The sequence below is a fragment of the Eubalaena glacialis genome, chromosome X, assembly GCF_028564815.1.
Source record: "Eubalaena glacialis isolate mEubGla1 chromosome X, mEubGla1.1.hap2.+ XY, whole genome shotgun sequence".
Lineage (NCBI taxonomy): Eukaryota > Metazoa > Chordata > Mammalia > Artiodactyla > Balaenidae > Eubalaena > Eubalaena glacialis.
Genome location: NC_083736.1, coordinates 131,498,028 through 131,505,563, shown reverse-complemented (window position 1 = coordinate 131,505,563; position 7,536 = coordinate 131,498,028). Strand labels below are relative to the sequence as shown.

The 7,536-nt window shown below is 38.6% G+C and overlaps 1 pseudogene; it reads right to left on the bottom strand.

Annotated features, from left to right (window-relative positions):
- Window positions 1–4,255: 4,255 nt before the first annotated feature.
- On the bottom strand, window positions 4,256–5,825 carry LOC133081928 (tRNA pseudouridine(38/39) synthase-like; annotated as a pseudogene).
- Window positions 5,826–7,536: the final 1,711 nt, after the last annotated feature.

The following is a 7,536-nucleotide window of genomic DNA, read 5'->3' as shown; positions in this document are numbered from 1 at the left end:
GCATCCTAATCTTGGCCTTTCAGCCACCAGAACTGTGAGAAGTAAATGTTTGTTGTTTAAGCCACCAGTCTATGGTATTCTGTTCTAGCAGCTCAAACAGACTAAGGATATCTATGACCTAGAACTTCTATTCCTGAGCGTATATTACAGAAAAATATATGCAGAAGTCCGTAGGGAGACATGAATGAGAATGCTCCTCATAGCAATGTTTGTGGCAGTGGAGTGGAGAGCCAACATAGGTGTCCCTCAAAAGAGGAAGGAATGGACAAGTAATACTTGGGATATTCGTTCTAATGGAATATGATGCAGCATTAGAAACAATTAGCTAGAGATACATATAGCTACATAAGTTGAACTTAAAAGCATAAGGTAAGAAACAGAACGAGGTCTATGGCACAATGCACCATATTCACACACACACACATTTCATAAGGCTATATGTTTCACAAGAGTACAAACATATACGAGGGCATGATTCAAACACATCTGAGTAGGTGCCTAATTGTGGGAAGGAAATGAGTGTTGGGCTCTAGGATGAAAGAAAAATAGAAAAAATGTAAGAGAAAGAACCTTGTCAAACTCAATGATGACAATATGGCCAGAGTCCAAGAATAGAATAAAAGAAAAAATAAAAGCAACCTTCATGAGTGGGCAGTTAATTCTAATCCCTGCCTTTAAGTTGCAGAGCTGGCAGAAGATAATTTAATCAAAATCATCAGGCTTTAATGCCAGATGCTCTAGGTAGGGAGATGTTTATTCATGGGAGCTGTCTTTTTGTTAGTTTGTAAGATGATTCATATCTCCGCCAATATTTAAATTCAGCCATATAGCTTTTGGAGGGATTTTAAGTAAGATATCCAAAACACTAGCTGATAATTAAGGGTGGGAGATATCAGAATAAACCACTGAGTAGGGGTGGCCTTGGAGAATAGCTTGGAGGAAAGGTTTGTTCTCTACCATGTGCACCACCACAATTGAACATAGGGATATGAGGAGGGGTGGCAGTTCAGCTTGGGAAGACTCTTCTCTCTAACTGAGCCATCTTGGCCTCCTCATCATCCCCCCCACCCCGCCCCAGGTGTCAGGAATGGTTCTTTGAAATGTCTGAGCTACATCCACAGACGTGTCATAAGTGATGCTTTGTGATGGCTAAGTCCCTCTTTAGCCACCATTGGCTAAGGGTATGGCCCCTTCATTGTCCGTACGGCCCCTTCATTGTCCTGGGGAGCTATATATATAGCATGGTCAGTAGACCTGGGGTAGACCACTGGTAGGCTTCAATACAGCTGAGGTGTGCAGGAAACTACCAGAGCCTAATACAGATATGGACCAAAAACCCTCAAGTTCCAAACAGGGGAAGATGAATGAGGCTCCCTATGAACTCAGGTCCAGAGATGGTGGCAACATAAGATGACCCTACCCAAGCTGTTTTCTTCATGGATTCCCTCTCCCCCAAGAATCCTACCCTCTCCCTGCCTGGCACAAACCCCCTCCTCAGCCCTGACCCCTTCTCATGAAGTCTCCCTTTCCATCAATATCCCATCTTCATCTCCTTAATCCAATGTCCTTTTGACCTCACTCTGTTGTCCTTCCAGGTGCTGAAGACAGCCACGATGGTAAGAAAACCCCTTCAAAGGAGTCTGAGTAAAAAAGCCTCTGAAAAAGCTGTCAACCCTACAAGACAGCCTAAGAAAGCTACAGGACCAACACTCTTCAGCTGTTATCACAGGCTGGATGAGACACTGAATCAAAATCAAAATAATGCAGAGCAGAACCAAGAGGCCGTGCAGAACCAAGTGCTGTGCAGCAACACCCCTCCAAGCGAAGACCTGGTGAGCCAGTGAACTTCAGGGTGAGGCCAGAGACCTCAGAAATATCTGCCAAGTCTGAGGTCTGAGAAATGGCCAACTGCGTAGACATTGAATTTTACAGCATCAGGGTACACTGATGCTAATTAAATAAAAATCAACTTGTGAAAATTTCCGTGTGTTTCTGCGAGTTCTCTCATGGTGGGAGCAGGGAAGGAAGGGAAGAGGCAGGTGTGTGAGGACGGAGGGACATTGAGTCCTGCAAGGTTGGGGGTGGACCAGCAGAATCACAGTTAACCAGACAGTGGGGATAAGGAATGGGTCAGGACTGAGTGCTGAAGATAAATTTCCTACTTAACACTTGAACCCACAGGCAAGGTGGAAAGGGGCTTGGCATTTCTGTCTTTGGGGTAGGGGGCTGGACGAGGGGCACGACAAAGTGTACATTGCCAGAACCTATGTGGTTTGAGGTGTGTAGATGGCAGTATCATCCCAAGAAATAGACAAATCACTTCCAGGCCACCTACTTCATAGAAGTGTTTGTTACATCTCACCCTACGATGTCAGCGACTAAAGGTACTCCAGAGGGCCAAAAATCTCACCCTACTAAAAGTTATTGAAAGCACCCTGAGGACTAAAATAATGGTGATTGGAAGCCACAAACTCAACACTGATCAGCCCACTTTCTAAAGAAACTTAAGGTGGAGCAGTGGCTTCCCAAGGGCAGGGAAGTAAGAGCTGTCTGCTTTCAGTACAGGCAACTGTCTACAGAGAATTCTAAAACAACATAATCTCCCCTCCAAATATCTTTTATCTTTATTCATTCCAAAGTTGTTGTTTTTTCTCTGAAGAGACTATCCTTTTAAGTGGTTTTATTGAAGTATAATTGACATATAAGTGTGAAAATACCCATCACCCCCATATGTCTCCCTTTACCCCCTGACAATTGCTTCCTCTTGCCCCTCTCTGCACCCCCATCCTCAGATAACCACTGATTTGCTTGCTGTCTCCATAGATTACATCTTCTAGCATTTTATATAAATGGAATCAGTATGTACCCATTTTTATCCAGCTTCTGTTACTCAGCATAGAGAGTCAATGTTCTTGTGTACATCAATATTACATTTCTTTTTAATATTAAGATTGTTATTTTGTTGAGAGTTTAGTAGCATTTAAATGATGCCACAAACTTGCTTTAATTTTATTTAAAAATTAAGATCATTGTAAAGCCATGTGCAGTCATAAGAAATAGAAAGATACCTTATACCCTTAACCTAGTTTCTCTCAGTGGTAACATCTTGCATATCTAGAGTACAATATCACAATCAGGAAATTGAAATTGTTTTGATCCACTTACCATATTCAGTTTCACCAGTTTTACATGTACAAGTCTGTGTATGTGTGTGTATGGTTCTATGCAATTTTATCACCTGTGTAGTTTCCTGTGATTATCACCACTACAGTCAAGATACAGAAAGTTTCCATCACAAGGATCTGTCATGCTACTCATTTATAATCACAACTATCTCCCTCCCTCCATGACCCCTGGAATCAGTAATTTGTTCTTCATGTCTATAATGCTGCCATTAGAATGTTAAATAAATAGAATCATTCAACATATAACCTTTTGTGATTGGCTTTTTACATTCAGCATAAATCCCTTGAGATATATTCAAGTGGTTGTGTGTATCAATTTTTCTTTTTTGCTTTCTTTATTGGTGAGTAATATTCTATGGTATGGATGTACTACAGTTTAACCATTCATTTATTGAAGGACATTTTCGTTGTTTTTATTTTTTGACTATTACGAATAAGGCTGATATGATCGTTCCTGTATAAGTTTTTCTATGAACTTAAAGTTTTCATTTCTCTGAGATAAATGCCCACGAGTGCAATTGCTGGGTCATATGGTAATGGCATGTTCAGTTTTGTAAGAAAGTTCCATACTTCTCTCCAGAGTGGCTATACTAGTTTACAGTCCCACCAGTTCTTTTGCACTCTCACCAGCATTTGGTGTTATCATTTAAAAAATTGTTTTAAGTGATTCTGGTTCATGTATAGTGATATCTCATTGAACTTTTCATTTGCATTTCCCTGATGGTAAATGTTGGACATCTTTTTATGTGCTCATTTGCCATCTGTATATCCTCTTCACTGAGATTTCTATTCATGTCTATAGCCTATTTTTTTTTAACACTGGCAAAATCAGGCTTTCATGAATTTGAACACAAGGCACAGGTTTCCAGGTGCACAGAAATACATCTCCATTTTACGACTGCTTTTTAAAAATCTCAATCTTTTAGGACAGGGATAAAAGAACAAATTGTTTCTTATTTAAGCAACAAGACGTTCCTTACTATGACCTTATGGGCTTTTTTAAAGAGCTGATCATCTGAATTTCTAGGACTTCTTGCAATTATATATATGGCATGTATATTATTTCCTTTCTACACCCACCTACCACTAGCTGGTTGTTGCCTCCTAGACCCTGGTGAGTTTCTTCTGTGGTTAAATGATGTTTTAGTTTCTGTATAAACACAGAGCCTCTTTGTTGTCTTCTATAAATAACATTGTCTTCCTCTGTGTGTCATTACAGTCCCTTTAGGCTTTTTGTTTCCTCTTCATGAAATAAACGTGGATGCTCGATGCATCCCCTACTTACAAGATGCTAGATCAGCATTCCTATACTTGACATTTAGGATGATCTATTAGGGGCTTATAGTGTACATTTCCACTCCTACTACAAATGCAATGGTCTGCATTATGACAGAGTTATTAACTTTTCTTTATTCTATCACTCCATCCATTTTTGGTCCTTACCCACAGGGTACGGCAACAGAGTCCAGTCCTTCTAGTATACTATACAACATGTAAGTTTTAACAGTGTATTTAGCCTATAGCTGTCGGTGGTGGGTAGCACTGAACTCCTGAACCTCCCAGTCCTAGATCCAGTTGATATTTTCAAACTTAAAGTCATATAAGACAAGAGAAAATTCTACAGCCATACCATACTGAGGTTTCTGGGGATACTTCTGTATGTTCAGCAGATTTATCAATAATCTCTGGCTTCTCCATTCCTTAGCCAATCAGAAAAAGGACAGCCATCATACAGCAGACTTGACGATAAAGGAACACCTGGCCAATCACTTCACATTGACATAACTAGAAAGGTTCTTGTTCTTTCCCCTCCCCCAGGCTCTGGACTCCTAGCTGTACTTGAGCAGAGAGAGTAGTCCACTGAAAATTAATCACTCTGTTGGCTACATGTATTTTACACAAGTTCCTGAAATCTTATGTGTCGTCATATTTCTGAGCTGTATAATTCATGGTTACAATATCTAAATCAGCACAAGGGGAAAATGGCAGTAAGTCTGCTCATGATAGCTGAACCTAGCACTGAAGCTGGGTTCTACAGGGGCCCAGGCCAGTATAGAGAAGTCTGGAAGGAGCACCTGATTGGAAATGTAGGCATAATGAATCTCTTTAGCAGCATCGTTGACCTCTTTCAAATTAAAATCCTCTGAATCCCTGCCCCTTGGAAAGTAAAAACAAAGGTCAAGAGAAATCACCTGTCCAAAGTCATTTAATGTCTTCGTTTGTTCACCCACATCAGTGAGGGTTGGAGGTCTGCCTGTTTTCTCCTAGTCTAGTCTTGGTTAAGCCTCAGTTTCTGTTCAGTTGTATTGTGTTCTCCTGACTGGCAAAGCCTTGGTATCCCTAGTCCAGACCAGACAGACTAATGTTAGGGTTGCATGTCTTTGGTCATGAGCACTGAAACTAAAAAAAAAAAAAAAAAAGAGCACACTTAGCATTTCCAGTTCCTGAAGAATTTTCTCTAATATTTGAATTCTTGTTGTTGTTGGCCTGTTCCTTTTTAAGCCATTGCATCTCTTTCTCCAGTTCTTGTACTCTTATTAGGAGTTTTTCAGTCTGGTTTCTGTTTATGTCATTTTTAGCAATGAAATGATAACCCCAGGAATAAAGGAACCATACAGGTCCGACCCATCTGCTTATCATGGGCCACTGCTATAGCCCATTTTCTAATTGGATTTTTAAATTTTTTCACTGTTGAATGTCAAGAGCTCTTTATACGTTTCAGATACAAGTCCTTTGTCAGGTAATGTGATTTATATTTTTTTCCCAGTCTGTAGCTTATGTTTCATCATCATTATAGCATGTTTCACAAAGCAAAAGTCATAATTTTCATGAGGTCCAGTTTATCAATTTTTTCCTTTTATGGATCATGCTTTTGGTGTCTAAGGACTTTTCACCTGGTCTTAGGTACCAAACATCTTCTCTAAGATTATATAATTTTACATTTCAATGTGTGATTTTTTTTCGTTTCTGTATAAGGTATGAGATTTGGGCCAAGGTTTTTTTGTTGTTATTTTGTTTTGTTTTTAAACTATGGATGTCCGATTGCTCCAGGACAATTTGTTAAAAAGGGTACTCTTACTCCTTGAATTGCTTTTTCAGTTTTGTCAAAAATAGTTAGGAATATTGGTTTGAGTCTATTTCTGGGTTCTTTATTCTGTTCCATTGATATATGTGTCATCCCTCAGCAAACACCATGCTGTCTTCATTATTGTGACTGCACAGTAAACCTTAATACCAGGTAGGGTGACTCTTTCCACTTTATTCTTGTACTCTCTTTGTAGTTTTGTTATCAGGGTAATCCTGGCTTCATAAATGAGATGTGAAATGTCCTCACCCTCTTTGATTTTGTGATAAAGAGTAAATGTCAATGTATAATCTCTAACTGTTTGGTAGAATTTTCCAGTGAAATCATGTGGACATGGGTATTTTTTTTTTCAGAACTTTAACTACAAATTCAATCTCTTTATTGGTTATAGGACTAATTACATTGCCTATATAACCTTGTTGGGGGGGGTGGTAATTTGTGGTATTTCAAAGAATTGATTCATTTCTTCTAATTTTTCAAATTTATGAGTTAACAACAGTATCCACTTATTATCCATTTAACTGACTGCAGGATCTGTGATGATAGTCCCTGTTTCATCCCTGATATTTGTCGTTGTTTTCTCTAATTTTCTCTTTGTCAGTCTTCCCAAAGTTTTGTCAATTTCATTGATTTTTTTTTTGAAGAAATAGAGAAAATCAATGGGGAAACACTATTTTATTCTTCCTTTCAATTTTGTTGATTTCTGCTCTTTATTATTTACTTCCTTGCTTTGGGTTTATTTTCTTCTTTTTCTCCTATCTTCTTTAGGTAAGAACTTAGGTCTCTGATTTGAGACCTTTCCTTCTTTCTAATGTAAGCATTTAATGCTATAAATTGCTCTCTTAGTGGTACGTTAGCTGCATTCCACATATTTTGATATGTCTTTTCATTTTCATTCAGTTCAATGTCTTTTTAAAAAAATTTTCCTTGAGACTTTGTCCTTGACCCATGGATTATTTATAAGTGTGTTTAATTTCCAATTGTTTAGAGATTTTCCTGTTGTCTTTCATATTTACATATTTCTAGTTTGATTCCATTATGCTCAGAAAATATGTTCTGTAGGATTTCAATCTCTTAAATTTGTTGAGGCTCATTTTATGGCCCAGGATATACATTATCTTGGTATCAATATATGTTCTGTAGACTCTTGAAACAAGTGTGTACTCTGTTGTTGTTGACTCTTCTATATATAAATTAGATCCTGTTGGTCATTGTTTTGTTCAGTTATTCAATCTTTGCTGACTTTCTGCCTAGTGGTTCTATCAG